This window comes from Rutidosis leptorrhynchoides, chromosome 8 (assembly GCF_046630445.1).
Source record: "Rutidosis leptorrhynchoides isolate AG116_Rl617_1_P2 chromosome 8, CSIRO_AGI_Rlap_v1, whole genome shotgun sequence".
In the NCBI taxonomy this organism is placed as follows: Eukaryota; Viridiplantae; Streptophyta; class Magnoliopsida; order Asterales; family Asteraceae; genus Rutidosis; species Rutidosis leptorrhynchoides.
Genome location: NC_092340.1, coordinates 279,034,138 through 279,051,485, shown reverse-complemented (window position 1 = coordinate 279,051,485; position 17,348 = coordinate 279,034,138).

Sequence of the window (17,348 nt, the reverse complement as noted above, 5' to 3'; positions counted from 1 at the left end):
GCTCCAACAAGTCAACTTCGACTTTTCACTTGGATTAGCTTATTATAACCCTGATATATAAGTTGCCTTTCGTCATCGATACCGGAAAACCGTTTATATCTCACTACATTAGCAGTAAACTTACCAACAACATCATTGATCTTTGACTTTATGAAAAGTTATTATATTCATTGAAATCCTATCATCTACTCATCTGCATCTGATAACGAGAATTGCCGTACCAAACACCGAGAATCAGCAATTAATATTTTGAAATCTCGCAGCATGTCTACATCAACAGTTATATGTAAACATATAACATTTATCTCCTAGAATTACGATCTTCCATTCTGAAATTCTGAAAAGCACCCAGTCTACAAATCAATACTACAAATTCTGGAGAAAAAAAAAAAGCTGAATACAGCGGCAAAAACTGTACACGACCTTAACCGTCGAAAGTTTGATGATAAAGAATGGAGTATTGGAAACATTCAATAGAAAATTTAGTACCGAAAAGCGGATTATGCAAAACTATGAAGGAAGACGTGGACAAATCACAAAGAATAAGTTTGACTTCAAAGAAGCCAAATGATTCAATGCCTGCTAAAGTCTTTAGCGAATATCTTGCTCCTTACTCTAAACCCTTGCGGACAATAGTTTCTATCATCCTCTGATCTTAGATATTCCGAGATATTATCGTATCTTTCATTATAAATATCCTCAATATTTCTGAATATATTTTCATAACTAATCTTATCTGAAATCATTAATCTCTTCGTGCTATCAGTATTACATCATATAGAAACTGTTAGTTTCTATATTCTGTAAACTTTCGAGCTTAAAATATGAATTTATTTAAGTAATGTTGGGAACTGATATATGAGTTAGTATAATATAATGACACTTGATCAACGTGATTATATTACAGTAAGTCATGCTGAGTTTCTAATGGGACGTGATGATTCACAGATCCTAACGTTATCACGTGCCATGTTACATAACTCTTTCATTCTGATTAACTTCTGAACATATCAAGAAAATATATTCTTGATAGTTCTATCTTTCTCGAATATTCTAGTAATTTGACAAATCAAGATCGTGCTATTACAATATCTTTCTTAGAACATTTGCCATGTTCATTCGAAACTCCATATCTACGAGTTCTGGACCATTACTTGCGAAAAGAAAACAAAAGCATGAAACTCCGAGGTAGAAAGGGAGTATAAATCGCAACAAACACAAAAGATCATTAACTGTAGATGTCAATAATTATAGAAAGACAGAAGCAGAGACTTCGAAAAATAAGGAAAGATATAAAGCTCAACAGCAACATATAAATTACAAACCGTGTATATCAATACGTATTGCAACGTAAAGACACGGAAGAATTAAAAACACTATAACTCCAAGGGCGAAGTAGAAGAAAACAGATTTCTCCAGTGGAAGTTGAAAAAGGATAATGATGGTTGCGATAGTCAGGATAAGGACAAGAATCAGAACTGGATTAAGCATTTTCACAATCTTTTGGATGTGTGAATTAAGAAAGAAAGTATAGGAATGGTGAGAATAATGGAACGAAAAAGTGAATTTATAATGGAAATATCCGACAGAGCAATCGAGGCAGATTACCGTATTTAATTAAAGAGATCTTAATTTCCTTTATTCGCCGAAGAATCAAATCTTATAGATTACGAAGATTTCCTTTTAAATTCCTTAAAAATTCTGAAAATCCGTCGTGACTACGTCAACAATTAAATCTCTATCTCAATCTTTTGTGATAGCTTCACTCGTACGCTTCACATAATTGAATTGTTTTATCTATATTAGTCAATAATGATAAAACTCTATTTAACAACTCATATTCGTCATGAAAACATTTTTATTGTTAGCCATGACCACCTTACTCAAATTTCGGGATGAAATTTCTTTAACGGGTAGGTACTGTGACGACCCGGAAATTTCCGATCAAATTTAAACTTAATCTTTCTATGATCTTGACACGATAAGCAAAGTTTATAAAGTTGAGTCTTAAAATTATTGAACTGTTTACATGGATTCAATTGACCTTCAACCATTCTCGACGATTCACGAACCATTATTTGTAAATAAATGTGTATACATATAAAAATATATATAAATATATGTATAGAGTATATTGAATATAATTACTTAATAATTGTAATATTTGATGGACGTTCCGATTATTATTTAGAGAAGTTTAATTCAAACTTATGTGATTTTTTAAATAAAGGTGATCCAAAAAGAAGTCATATAATTTATAAGCTTTATTAAATATATATTTAGAATCTATTTGTTAAGTTTTAACACTTATTATATTTTACTTAGGGGTTGGGAGTCAACAATTAATTTAATTTTTTGTTTAATAGTTAGTGAACGAATTTTATACCATAAAGACCGAAATAAATAAATATAGTTAATTTAAAAATATGAAATTTTTATGAGTACTTTTATCCGCCACCGATTTACAACGAAGTACGAAATTCAATTCGCGAAAGGCGACGGCTAATATATCGCACGTTTATATCTTAAAATATATTTTAACTACTATTGGAAACAGTTAAAGGTTTAGTAATTGATTGAAATTCTGTTTTACATCTATCTCAATCTCAATCTAAATAACTATACAATACATCATCACCACTTATTTTTCTTTCCGAATCTTATCATATGTGGACTTATATGAATGATACCTAGTCCCCACTACCAACATGCCTTTCAATTTATGTTTCCATGACCACGTATTTTTTTTTTTTGATTAACTAATAATTAGAGTGATTGATTACTGTGTTTTGATGTTTTTTCCACTAACTACTAACATATATAAAATATACTTATGCAAGTGCAAACGAAGATAAAAACATATTTCATCATCTTTTCCTTTGCCTTCTATCAACCGGAACCACAAGCACCACCACACTAGGACAACCTTATCACCACCAATATCACTACCACGAGTCACCTTGTGTTTCGTTTATACTTATTCGACCAACACCATAAAACTCACTATCAATGTGATACCACTGCTGCGTTCTTCTTTTATGTTCCAACCACGACAACCCATTTTACTTGTTGTTCAAATCTGCTGGGTCTGCTGCTATAGACAGCTGTTTTTCTGTCAAGCACCAAACGAAACCATACCTGCACAACCACCATTTTCACTCCATCGACGCCTTCCTTCTAGTGTAAACCCGCCACCATTCTTAGTTCACCATCAACCACATTACAAACCAAACCATTATAACCTTCAAACTCGTGACTATACAATCCAAGGAAAATCAAAACCCATTTAAATTGTTTATGTTACAACTACTATTCTTTTTGGATGCTACATGCTACAACCGTCACCCTTTTACTACAACCACACTATTATCACCACTTAAACCAATCATAAAACTGATGCATGCTTTTCTGTTTTGTTCGAACCTCAACTCTAACTTCACTACCTATTTCTGTTTCAAATTGATATCCATCACCACAACCTCCCATCACCTCCTTTGCTACTATACTGTTTCACTAAATAAATCAAACAACCTCACATCTAAGTACTAGATCATACCGTTACATCATAAGTATGATGAGTGATGTTATACGTCAATTTTATAGATCACAATTATGAAATTTTGATTCACGAAGGCGAGAGGTGATAAAGAATGACGATATTGAATGAAAGAGACTAGGGGGACATTGGATAATGATATTTGATAATCACAGCAATATTTAAATGATGATGCTGCAAGTCCCTACCTGATTACTGTAAAGTGAGGATTATGAGGTGTCTCCTTTACGGTTAAAAAGAAGGAATGGAGGGAAGTTAAGATAGGGACGTGTTTCTTTTTCCTTGGATCCTAAAATCCCACTTGTAAATAAACCCCACTTGTTGAATTGTGACTAAACTTTAAAAAGATGATGATTGGAGCAATCATATACAGCTGCTACGATTACCTCTCCGTGTTTCATTTTTTTATACCGAACCCTTATTAATCAATATAACGTGGCTGCTTGTGGATCCAGTTAAAACACATTTGGATTAGATAAGTGGATATTTGGGCTGCCATATTTTCCCTTTTTAAATGGACTGTGAATTTTATTATATTGTTGGGCCCATAAGACAACCTTAGTCCACGAACAAGGCTAGCATTTTATTGTTTGGTACGTGAATAAGAAATAGCAGCTACCTTGTTTCTCTTTTCCTTAGGCCTTGTCAATTGGTTGATTACTATATGGTTTGGTCGATCCTATATTTTAAGGATGATAATGATATTGATAATAGATGATGATAGAAGATGGGAGGATAACAGTTTCATAAGTATTAATTATTTAAATGAACGAGTTTAAAATAAGATCAAACTAATGGTGGAGTGGTCTGAAGGGTGTTTGTTGATCGTGAGGTCGCTGGTTCGAGTCCCCTTACAGGCAGTTTATTTCATTTTATGCTTCTAAGGTATAATTTGATATTTTTATTATTATTATTATTATTATTATTATTATTATTATTATTATTATTATTATTATTATTATTATTATTATTATTATTATTATTATTATGATTGTTGTTGTTATTATTATTATTATTACTATACTAACATAAATATTATACTTATTAATATTACTATCATTAAAATAAGTATTATGATTATTATTACTATTATTATTAATATTAATACCATTATTAGTATTATCATCAAAATTATCATTTTTTTTATTTTATTTACAAAAGTGTTTTTATTAAAATGATCATTAAAAACTATCATTATTGTTATTCTCAACATTACTACCAATATCACTATCATTATAAGTATTATTATTTTTAGAATCATAATTATTATTATTATCATCATTAAGTATATTTACTAATATTATTATTATGAAACGATACAACTTTTTATTTAATATTATTAATATTATTTTATCAAATGATTTTTAGTTATATAAACACTATAGTTAATGCATATAACATATCTATATTGGCATTTTATAATAAATACTAATTATTTAGTTAAAATACATAAAATAGAAATATTTAATTTATTTATTGATAAAACATATAATTTATTAAAATAACAATTAAATCACTAAATAAAATATAAAATTGTTCGATTACAATTACATGTGTTAATATACATAATTAAATATAGGTTCGTGAATCCAAGGCCAAACTCTGCATTGTTCAATGTCGTCATATGTATTTTTACTACAAAATACAGTATTGTGAGTTCATTTGCTCCCTTTTACTCTTTATATTTTCGGGACTGAGAATACATGCGTTGTTTTTATAACTGCTTTATTAAATGCTTTTGAAATATATTTTGAACTGCGAATACATGAAATACTTTTATAAATGTTTGACGAGATAGACACAAGCAAAACATTCCTCGAATGAATTATTATGCAGAAAGAAGTTCTGCGGATTATTGTTGAATTATGTGGACATGATAATTTCCACCATTGAATTATGTGGACATGATAATTGCCACCATTGAATTATGTGGACATGATAATTGCCACCAATTGATATGAATGTTATGTATCGAGAGAATAATTTTTATACACAGGTTATGTGTATTATATTTTGTACACGAGATATGTGTACGGTTACTAAGATTTATGAAAGATGATTTTGTACACGAGAAAGGTGTACTGTATTTAAAAGATATCGCATGTACATTACAGGTAGGTATAGGATTCGGGCCCATTTGTATCATGCAGCATTTAAATCTTGTGGTCTATCAATATGATGAATTTTATTGTTTTATGATAAACTTATGAACTCACCAACCTTTTGGTTGACACTTTAAAGCATGTTTATTCTCAGGTATGAAAGAAATCTCCCGCTGTGCATTTGCTCAATTTAAGGACATTACTTGGAGTCGATCATCGCTCTGGGATCAAATGTTAAAGACTTCATCCAGATGGATTAGGACGGGTCACTACAGACTGGACCTTCAGTTCCATCGAATTTCAGAGGTTTACATGCAGTGTAAGCCTTGTAGGAGCATCATACACGGTTTCTTGTGGAGTTAACTCCACTGCTAGACCCTGAGTTATTGTTGTTGTTTTGCATTGCAGCCTGTACTGCGGCTATGTTTGCAGCAAGGAATGCACGGAAATCTTCTTCGCTCATATTCAAGTTCTGTCAAGTAGTCGGTGCCATTTCTTTCAAAAATAGCCAAAAGAGTTAAGTTAATCATATAGAATATTAGGAGTAGTCAATAGTATTTCGTAGCATAATATGAACTTATTTATAAAAGCCTTTTCTTCATTTTAGCGTTTTGTAATTTTAGTTCGGGTAGTACCTACCCGTTAAAGTTCATACTTAATAGCTAGCGCAAAAATTAACTACTACTATCGAAATAATATTCTATCATGAAAAACTTAATTCATTAACACTTCACGCTTAAACTTTTGATACAATATTTTACAATCATACCATACCGCTATTTTACATGTAGCATAAAAGTACAAGCACGTTATCATACATATATTACAAAGTATGATTACAACTCTTTATTCCGAATCACTTGTTTTTTCTTCCTCGGACTCGGTTTGTTTTGCTAATTTCCTAGGAATACATGGTGCTCCTCTAATACGAGCCGTACTTTTCACAAATGGTCTAGAAAAACCTGGTGGCTTAGATGCTCCGGGGTTATAATTAAAATTTAAGAAATACGGGTGTTTACGGTACACCCCATCAGGGTATTTCATGTTAACTTAGAGTTCATCGGGGTTAAGATCAAGTTTCTCTATTTTGATAGCTTTTCCCTTATTGTTTTCTTTTGCTTTATTAAATTGAGCCTGGGTAATTTCTATAACATCATCGGAATCCTCATCGGGATCCGATTTGTGACGACCCGGAAATTTCCAACCAAATTTAAACTTAATCTCTATATGGTTTCGACATGATGAGCAAAGTCTGTAATGTAGAAGTCACAAAAAAATTTTGAATTTGTATTCATATATTCAATTGACCTTCGACCATTTCCGACGATTCATGAACAATTGATTGTAAATAAATATGTATATATATTTAGTTTTGAAATTATTTAGAAAAACGATAGTAACACTCAATTATCTTTCGATCAATATTAAACAAGTTAAAAATGAACTTATGTGATAAACGTTGATCCAAAATTAAGTATTATGAATTATAGTTCTAATATATATATATATATATATATACATATATATATATATATACATATATATATATATATATATATATATATATATATATATATATATATATATATATATATATATATATATATATATATATATATATATATATATATATAAGCTATTTGATAAAATAATACTCCGTACATTTCACTTGGGTTTGAGCGCAAATAATCAATCAAATTTTTATGATTGATTTTACACCCTAAAAGACCGAAATAAATAAATATAGATAATTTAAAAATTTGGGAATTTTTCGAAGACTTAACAGAGCACGATATACTCCTCGTATTAAAAGTGTCGGTAGCATACTTATAATTGAGATCACACGTTTTTTTTCTCTTTCATTGTTATTATTATATTGCTACCAATATTATTATATTTATACTCAATGTTTACACATATTTGTAAATTAGCAGATGCCTTTTGTGGAGTTTACACAACTAGGCAAAACCCCTTTTATATATTTAACATATTTTATTGAAGACCACCACCTTTACTACTTGCTAGTCCATCTCCACACAAGAACCAAATCATTCTTGCTTTATTGCTCCTATTCTAGCCAAACACCAAACCAACTACAGCTCAATTTCGGAACCCATACCACCTCCTCAACCGTCATCTCAAACCACCGGTTACCTCGCACTACCTCGCACCACCTCACTAACCATCATTCTCTCTCACTATCTATCTCTCTCCTCTTCATAGCCATAAATCACCCAAACAAAAATCATCAAGACATCAACCCACTCATCATGGACCACTGCTACTTTGATTCTTCTTTATGTTTCTGTTTTCATTTGAGCCACAACATCACGAACCCATTTAAACCCCATCGCTGCTACGAATTCATTCTCCTGTTTTGCTCGATTAAATTGCTGCTATTAGGTTCGGGTTTGTTCCACCACCACCACAACTCTAACACCATCACATCACAACCATTGGTAATCTCCTTAAATCGTCATTTATACCTGCTACTGTTGCCATCTGTGTAAATTCGGCCAAGATGTTCTGTTAATGATAATTATATGATAAAGATGAGGGAGGAAAGGCACTTGTCAACTTGATTGTATTTAATAGTGTAACATGTTGGAACTTCATGGCCGACAAACCACATATATATCCACTAGTTTATTTTTTTATATAATAATAAATAAGTAAAATAATAATGTTGGGACTGCCGTTTTATTTTTTATGTGAGCTGTGTTTTTGGCCAAGATTCAACATATATTTCTAAGCGGACAAAATTATACTAGATGGGTTCAAATAAATTAGTACTTGGGCCGTGATCTGTTTTAAAATTTTGAAGTGTGAATTGGTTCTTCTGTTGGGCCGAGAGAATTATAATGATGATTACGTTGTGATAAAATTTTGATCGAATTAATACATGATGAGAAAGGATTAAGATGAAGATGGTAGTAATTTAAGATGAGGTTAACATTAGGATAATGATGATGAGGTTACGATATAGATTAAGTATATTATTACGGGGTATAATTACAGAGAAAGCAAGGACAATGAAATTGTTAAGGTTGTTATCGGGTTAGCGGGATGTCGCGGGTTCAAACCCGGACTTGGGCATTTTTTTAAGAGCTACTCCTTTGAGGTAGCATTATTATTACCCTTATTATTATTGTTATTGTTATTGTTATTATTATTATTATTATTATTATTATTATTATTATTATTATTATTATTATTATTATTATTATTATTATTATTATTATTATTATTAATATTAATATTATCATTATAATTATTATTATCATTATTATTAACTAAAATTGTCATTTTATTAGGATTAACATTATTAGTAAAATTATTATTTTATCATTATCATCCTAATTAGTATTATTATTACTCAGTATTAGTATTAGGAATTAATATGAATATTATTGATTTTATTATAAAAATAAAATAACTTCTTCTTATTATTATTATTATTATTATTATTATTATTATTATTATTATTATTATTATTATTATTATTATTATTATTATTATTATTATTATTATTATTATTATTATCATTATTATTATTATTATTATCATTATTATTATTATTATTATTATTATTATTATTATTATTATTATTATTATTATTATTATTATTATTATTATTATTATTATTATTAGTATTATCATTATCAAGATTTCTATCATTATTTTTACTATTACTACTATTATTTATTATTATTATCAGTATTATTATTATTATAAAAATATTACTACTCTCTAGTATAAATATTATTTTACCAAATAAAGTAGTAATTATATAAAAACATATCTTAATATAATCCTATATATATATATATATATATATATATATATATATATATATATAGTGGTAGGATCAAGGGGGAAGTAACCATTCGGGGGGAAGCAAAAACTTTTTTCTTTTCATTTTTTGAAAAAACTTTGTTCACGGACATTATAGATGAGATGAAATATGAACATTTAGTAGAGACACTTTGTGATAAATGTTTTTATTTTGGCGGAAAAACGCTCGAAGAAGTAATATATAACAATTATCGTATTTTTCGAACGTATTTTGAGGTTTTAGCTATTGGGGTTTAGATATTAGGGTTTAGATTTTAGGGTTTATAGGGTTTAGATATTAGGGTTTAGAAATTTAGGGTTTAGGGTTTAGATTTAGGGTTTAGATTTAGGATTTAGATTGAGTTTTTAACACGAACGGTTTAGAGTTTAAGGTTTAGGGTTTAGGGTTTAGGGTTTAGTGTTTAGTGTTTTGGGTTTATGAAATAAACCCAAAACACTAAACCCTAAACCCTAAACCCTAAACTCTAAATCGGGATAAATTTTACTTCACAAAACATGAAAAAAAACGTTCATATTCTTCACGAACAATATTATCTTGAATGTTATTTTTGTTGATCGTTTTCCCGCCTAAATAATAACATTCATCACGAAGTGTCTCTTCTAAATGTTCATATTTTCCTGTGATCTTGATGCTGGAAAAAAAAAATTCAAAAAAAAAACGAAAATTTTTTTTTGCTTCCCCCCGCTTCCCCCCAATTAGTTACTTCCTCATTGATCCTGCCCCTATATATATATATATATATATATATATATATATATATATATATATATATATATATATATATATATATATATATATATATATATATATATATATATATATATATATATATATATATATATATATATATATATATATATATATATATATAAAGATATTAATCTTAATACATTATAGAATGTAAATAACCTCAGTTGATTAAATGAGATATGTGTTAATATATATACATGATATAGGTTCGTGAATCCGAGGCCAACCCTGCATTGTTCAGTTCCGTCGTATGCATATTTTTACTACAAAATATCGTATTGTGAGTTTCATTTGCTCCCTTTTTAAATGCTTTTGCAATATATATTTTTGGGACTGAGAATACATGCGCTTTTATAAATGTTTGACGAAATAGACACAAGTACTTAAAAATATTCTACGATTGAGTTACGAGTACACCGGATATCACCCCTTTATAGTCTGGTAATCTAAGAATTCGGGAACCGAGCCCCTAGTTGACGCGAATCCTAAAGATAGATCTATGGGCACTAACAAGCCCCAGTCAGAGAATTTGAACTGCTTTAGTACTTCGATATAGGTATACAACTGCCAGCTTTAAAAGATATGATCTTTTTGTGAGGTGTACACAACCATCATATTTAAAAGATTGGCATGTTTGTATGCTTTTTGTATGACCGTGCGAAATGCCGGTATGAAGGGGATATTCTATATGCATCTTGTTAAGGTCGATTACCAGGTGTTTATATATCATATGAATGATTTTACATCAGTGAGCATACATGCATAGATTGTTTTTGAAATATGAGTATCTTGTGGTCTATTATATTATAGGAAATGATTGTTTATGATAAACTAATGAACTCACCAACCTTTTGGTTGACACTTTAAAGCATGTTTATTCTCCGGTATGAAAGAAATCTTCCGTTGTGCATTTGCTCATTTTAGAGATATTACTTGGAGTCATTCATGAAATATTTCAAAAGACGTTGCATTCGAGTCGTTGAGTTCATCAAGATTATTATTAAGTCAATTATAGTTGGATATATTATGAAAGGGTATGCATGCCACCAACTTTCGTTGTGAAGAAAGTTTGTATTTTAAAAACGAATGCAATGTTTGTAAAATGTATCATATAGAAGTCAAGTACCTCGCGATGTAACCAAATGTAATGTATTCGTCCAGATGGATTAGGACGGGTCATTAAAGTTAGTATCAGAGTGGTAGTCTTAGTGAATCAGGTCTTGCATTAGTGTGTCTAACTAATAGTTGTTTAGATGCATTAGTGAGTCTAGACTTCGACCGTGTCTGCATGTCAAAAGTTTTGCTTATCATTTTTGCCTAAAATTACCTACTTATCATCCTTTGGAAATTACCTGCTTATCATTCTTAGTCTAGACACATCTTATTGCATTGATTGCATGAATAGTGTATAGACAAAAATTCATATCATAGCATATATGCTAATTCATATCTTAGCGTATCTGTTACTGTAAACTTTGCCTGGCATATTCCGTAAATCCCTCCGTAATCTACGAAATATTTTTGTTCTATATATATATATATATATATATATATATATATATATATATATATATATATATATATATATATATATATATATATATATATATATATATATATATATATATATATATATATATATTCTATTTAATTAGAATACCATCCGATAGTCAGAAATCATTTCATATCGAAAAATCCTTTATTCAATCGTACGAAATGGAACTCTCCACTAGTTCAAGTCTTTCGAATTCCGAAATGGAATCCCACTCAAGCTCTGAAAGCAGTGTGACTGGAATGGATCAACTAATTAGCTGTCATCTATTCTGGATGAATTGGGGATGGGTTCGTAGCCTTCTCAATCATTGGAGACAAGAAGAAGGTGATCCCTTCCATCCACCACATTGCCCTCTTGGCGAAGAACCTGAAGCAGTTACCGGCGAACCTTTTCGAGACACCATTTTCTCTCTCATTTCCAGAGTATCTCTGCACGATTATATACTATCTCAAATTCCAGATCTTATTCACCCGCTCGTCCGAACCACTGATCATTCTGGTGTAATAGAAGAAGTTAACGAGCTCCGTGCTCGGATAGTGGTTTTGGAGAATATGGTGCAAAGGTTACAAGCACCAGCAGCAGCACCGACAGCACCAGTACCACCAATAACACAAGCCTCAACATCCACATCCCACACCTCAACATCACAATCTGTACCTCGAACATCAATGACATACGCACCATAGATACCAAAGAGTACCAACAACAATAACTGATGAAGTATTAATCTATAACTTCATTGGAAAAACATTCTGTAGCGATTATGTAATCTCTAAAATCTTAGAGAATATTTATTCTAGCTCAAACCGAAAAGCAAATGAGATTAATATCATATTAACTCATTAAATCCATGATTTCATCTGAAGAAAATATATATGTAATATGTTTTCATAAAGATCGTAATTAAAAATTCTTTTGTACAAACTGTTAATGGTGAAAATATTTTAACGGGTAGGTAATACCCGAGGAATATTTAGATTTCACATTAATAAGTTACACTGTACATTCTTCAAATCTGATTCAATAGTTATTTACTATCCTACTTACAACCACCGATATACGTATCCGTTCATCGCAGAATAACCATTTTCATCCAATTTCATATTTGGATTTTGATTTATCAGAATCCAACAAGTGGCATAATGAAGAAAACATTGGACAAAATAAAATTTGTTAGAAACAAACAAATTAACTATGAGAAATTTTGTTAAGAATCCACGCTAACAAAATCCTAGCTAACTGTTCCCAGCTAACTGTTAATTCCTTATTACATTTATTTATCGCAATTTTAATCCTCGCAATTTTATTTATCTTCATTTAATTTCTGTTATTTATTTTACGCACTTTATTTATCGTTATTTAAATACTGTTATTTACGCATTTAAATATCAGGACACGTATACAATGTTTTGACATATCATATCGACGCATCTATATGTTTTGACATATCATATCGACGCATCTATATATATTATTTGGAATAACCATAGACACTCTATATGCGGTAATGATCGAGTTAGCTATACAGGGTTGAGGTTGATTCCAAAATAATATATATACTTTGAGTTGTGATCGAGTCTGAGACATGTATACAATGGGTCACGATACGTATTAATTAATTCGAATATTATATATATGAATTGTTGAATTACTAACTGTGGACTACCAACATTGGACAATTAAAATGAATTAAAATATTGATTATAACATATGAAAGTAAACATTTCTTCAAGTTTTCCACTTGATTTGATCTTAAACCTCATTTGTATCTTGACGATTACAATCTGCGTTCAAACCTTTCATGAATCTTGAAAACACCTCAATCGAAAGGATGAACCAACCGCACTTCTTCTATGGAAGGAAAGATTTATGCATATAGTTATGCACCTGAAAAACTCTTGGAAACTGAGTAAACATATAACATGTAGCTGTACTAATTCCTTTAGTGTTATTATTACCGAAAATAACTTTGCAACTCCTGTTCGAGATAGCCAGTTTTGTCACAGCTCCAGCAAGTCAACTTCGACTTTTCGTTCGAGACAACCTTATTATAACCTTGATATATATGATTACTAATAATGCTAAAAACGAACATATATTTCATAGCATTATCTTTCAAGAAAGACAAGCTTTTGGTTGCAATTGTTCTATTTACATGTAATATTCGTTTAAATAATAAAAGGTGAAGACAAAAGACAGATTTGACGAATTGAAGACGCAAACGACCAAAAAGCTCAAAAGTACAAAGTACAATCTAAGAGGTTCAAATTATTGATGAGAAACGTCTAAAAGTTACAAGAGTACGAGCCGCAAAACGCAAAGTACAAGATATTAAATTGCACGCAAGGACGTTCGAAAATCCGGAACCGGGACCAGAGTCAACTCTCAACACGCGACGCAACGGACTAAAAATTACAAGTCAACTATGCACATGAATATAATATAATATATAATTAATTCTTAAAATTATATATACATTATATTATATATTAAAACCGTCGGCAAACAAGAAAACAAAGTTATGTGAGCTGTCCCTAGACTCCATGCGATCGCATGGCAAATGCAAAGGAAGCCCATGCGATTGCATGGCCCCAAAAGTTTGGCCAGGTCTATAAATTTCGCGTGTTTTGGCCAGTTTTTACGACATAATTTTTCAATCTCTCTCACTCACGATATATATATATATATATATATATATATATATATATATATATATATATATATATATATATATATATATATATATATATATAATTTTAATTTTAATTTAAGATTAATAATAATAAGGTTATGTTAGCGAATGTTGTAAGTGTGTAAGTCGAAATTCTATCCGTGTAAAGCTACGATATTATTAATCATTGTAAGTTATGTTCAACCTTTTTAAATTAATGTCTCGTAGCTAAGTTATTATTATGCTTATTTAAGCCAAAGTAATCGTGATGTTGGGCTAAATATTAAAGACGGGGTAATTGGGCTTCGTACTATAATTGGGCTTTGGACAAAAGAACGACACTTGTGGAAATTAGACTATGGGCTATTGATGGGCTTTATATTAACTAAACGATACCTCGTTAATTTAATATAAAGATTACAATTTGACGTATCTATATATAACCACCTACGCTTAATCGGGTACGGTGGGTGGTATATATATAAATACGAATTATCGTTCATTTTACTGGACACGGGAATGAATTAATAGTTAATGGACTCATTGAAACAGGGGTGGATTACATTCAAGGGTAATTGGTGTAATTGTTAACAAAGTAGTAAAACCTTGGATTACACGCAGTCGATAACCTGGTGTATTCATTAAACAAAGTATTAAGACCTTGTTACAGTTCGAATCCCTAATTAGTTGGAATATTTGACTTCGGGTATAAGGATAAATTGACGAGGACACTCACACTTTATATTTATGACTGATGGACTGTTATGGATAAAAACCAGATGGACATATCGAATAATCCAGGACAAAGGACAATTAACCCATGGTAATAAATTAAAATCAACACGTCGAACATCATGATTACGGAAGTTTAAATAAGCATAATTCCTTTATTTCATATTTCATCGCACTTTTATTGACTGTCATTTTATTTATTGCATTTTTATTTATCGCACTTTTTAATTATCGTACTTTTTAATTATCGCAACTTTTATTTACTGTCATTTTATTTATCGCACTATTAATTATCACAACTTTAATTATCGTCATTTACTTTACGCTTTAAATTAAGTTATATTTATTTTTAATATTTTACATTAGGTTTTAACTGCAACTTAAGACATAAAATTGACAAACCGGTCATTAAAAGGTAAAAACCCCCTTTTTATAATAATAATAATAATACTACTTATATATATATATATATATATATATATATATATATATATATATATATATATATATATATATATATATATATATATATATATATATATATATTTATACAAATATAGTTTTAAAAAAATATAGCGTTAAACTTGGCTAGTTCCCTGTGGACGAACCGGACTTACTAAAAACTACACTACTGTACGATTAGGTACACTGCCTATACGTGTTGTAGCAAGGTTTAGGTATATCCACTCTATAAATAAATAAATAACTTGTGTAAAATTGTATCGTATTTAATAGTAATTCGTAATAAAAATATAACTATTTTGTATACACCTCGCATAACATCAAGTATTTTTGGCGTCGCTGTCGGGGACTCTTAAACGCCGAAGCGAAATGCTATTGAAAAAAAAAGATTTTTATTAAGTTTTAATTTCTTTTTGTAAAAAAAAAAATACGTTTTAAATATAAATATAAAAAAAAGTATAAAAAGAAAAACGATATATATATATATATATATATATATATATATATATATATATATATATCGTTTTTCTTTTTATACTTATATATATATATATATATATATATATATATATATATCTATATCTTTAAGAGTTTGTTTAAAATATAAAGTTTTTCTAGTTCTATTTTAGTTTTTAAAAATTAAGTTTTTTATTTATTTTATATAAATAAATTAAAAACAGAAAAATAAAAAAATAAAAGTAAAAAAAGTAAAAGGGCCGAATACTGTAGCAGCCCATCAGCTGGCCTGGATCCCCATCCAATGCGATCGCATGGCCCAGAAGAGTTAAAACCATGTGACCGCATGGCCTAGTCTGATACGCCAGGTCTGATCCTGGTACTGCATTAATTACGGAGTATTATTAATTATTATTATTATTAAACCCTAATTAGGGTTAATTATTATATTAATTAGTTTTAGTTTTATTTATTTTGTATTTTTAAGTTATAATTAGTTTTATTAATATAATAAATTAATACTTTTATAAAATAATAATATAAAAATAATATTTTTATAAAAATAAGTAATTTTATTATGTTTTATATCATTTTATAAATTGTATATTTTAATTATTTATTTGTATATTTATCGCTCGTAACTAGTTTTAAGATATAGTAAAAGCCATAGTTTATTTTTATTTCTAAATTTTTAGGCTTTGCCGTAAAATCCCTTAAGTGCTTTTTCTTTAGATTAAGACTTAGGCTCTTTAGAATTTTACGACGTCGCTTATCGCTTAAATATTTATTAGATTTTAGTGCCCTTTTTAGTTATTGCCATTTTGGATATAGAATTTCTTTTAAGCTTTAATACCTTTAGACGCAACTTTTAGACTTAAGTTTTTAGAATTCTAAGTTTCGAAGCTTTATTTTCTTATTTTTATTTTTCGACTGTTTGTTTTTCGACATTTGTTTTTCGATATTTGTTTTTCGACCTTTTATTTTTCGACCTTTTATTTTTCGACGTTCTAGTTTTTAGGACATAGAATTTTCTATTTCTTCTCTAAAATTTCTTTAAACTTCAACGAAAAATTATTTTAAGCGGTTAAATTGATAGACATCCAAAATTTTCTTGTTCGTAGTAATAGTTGGATTTGTTAGTGGCGAGTTGTGGGCTTCCGATTTAAAGGGTCCTGGCTACCTGTTGCATCTATTCGCTATTCGAAATG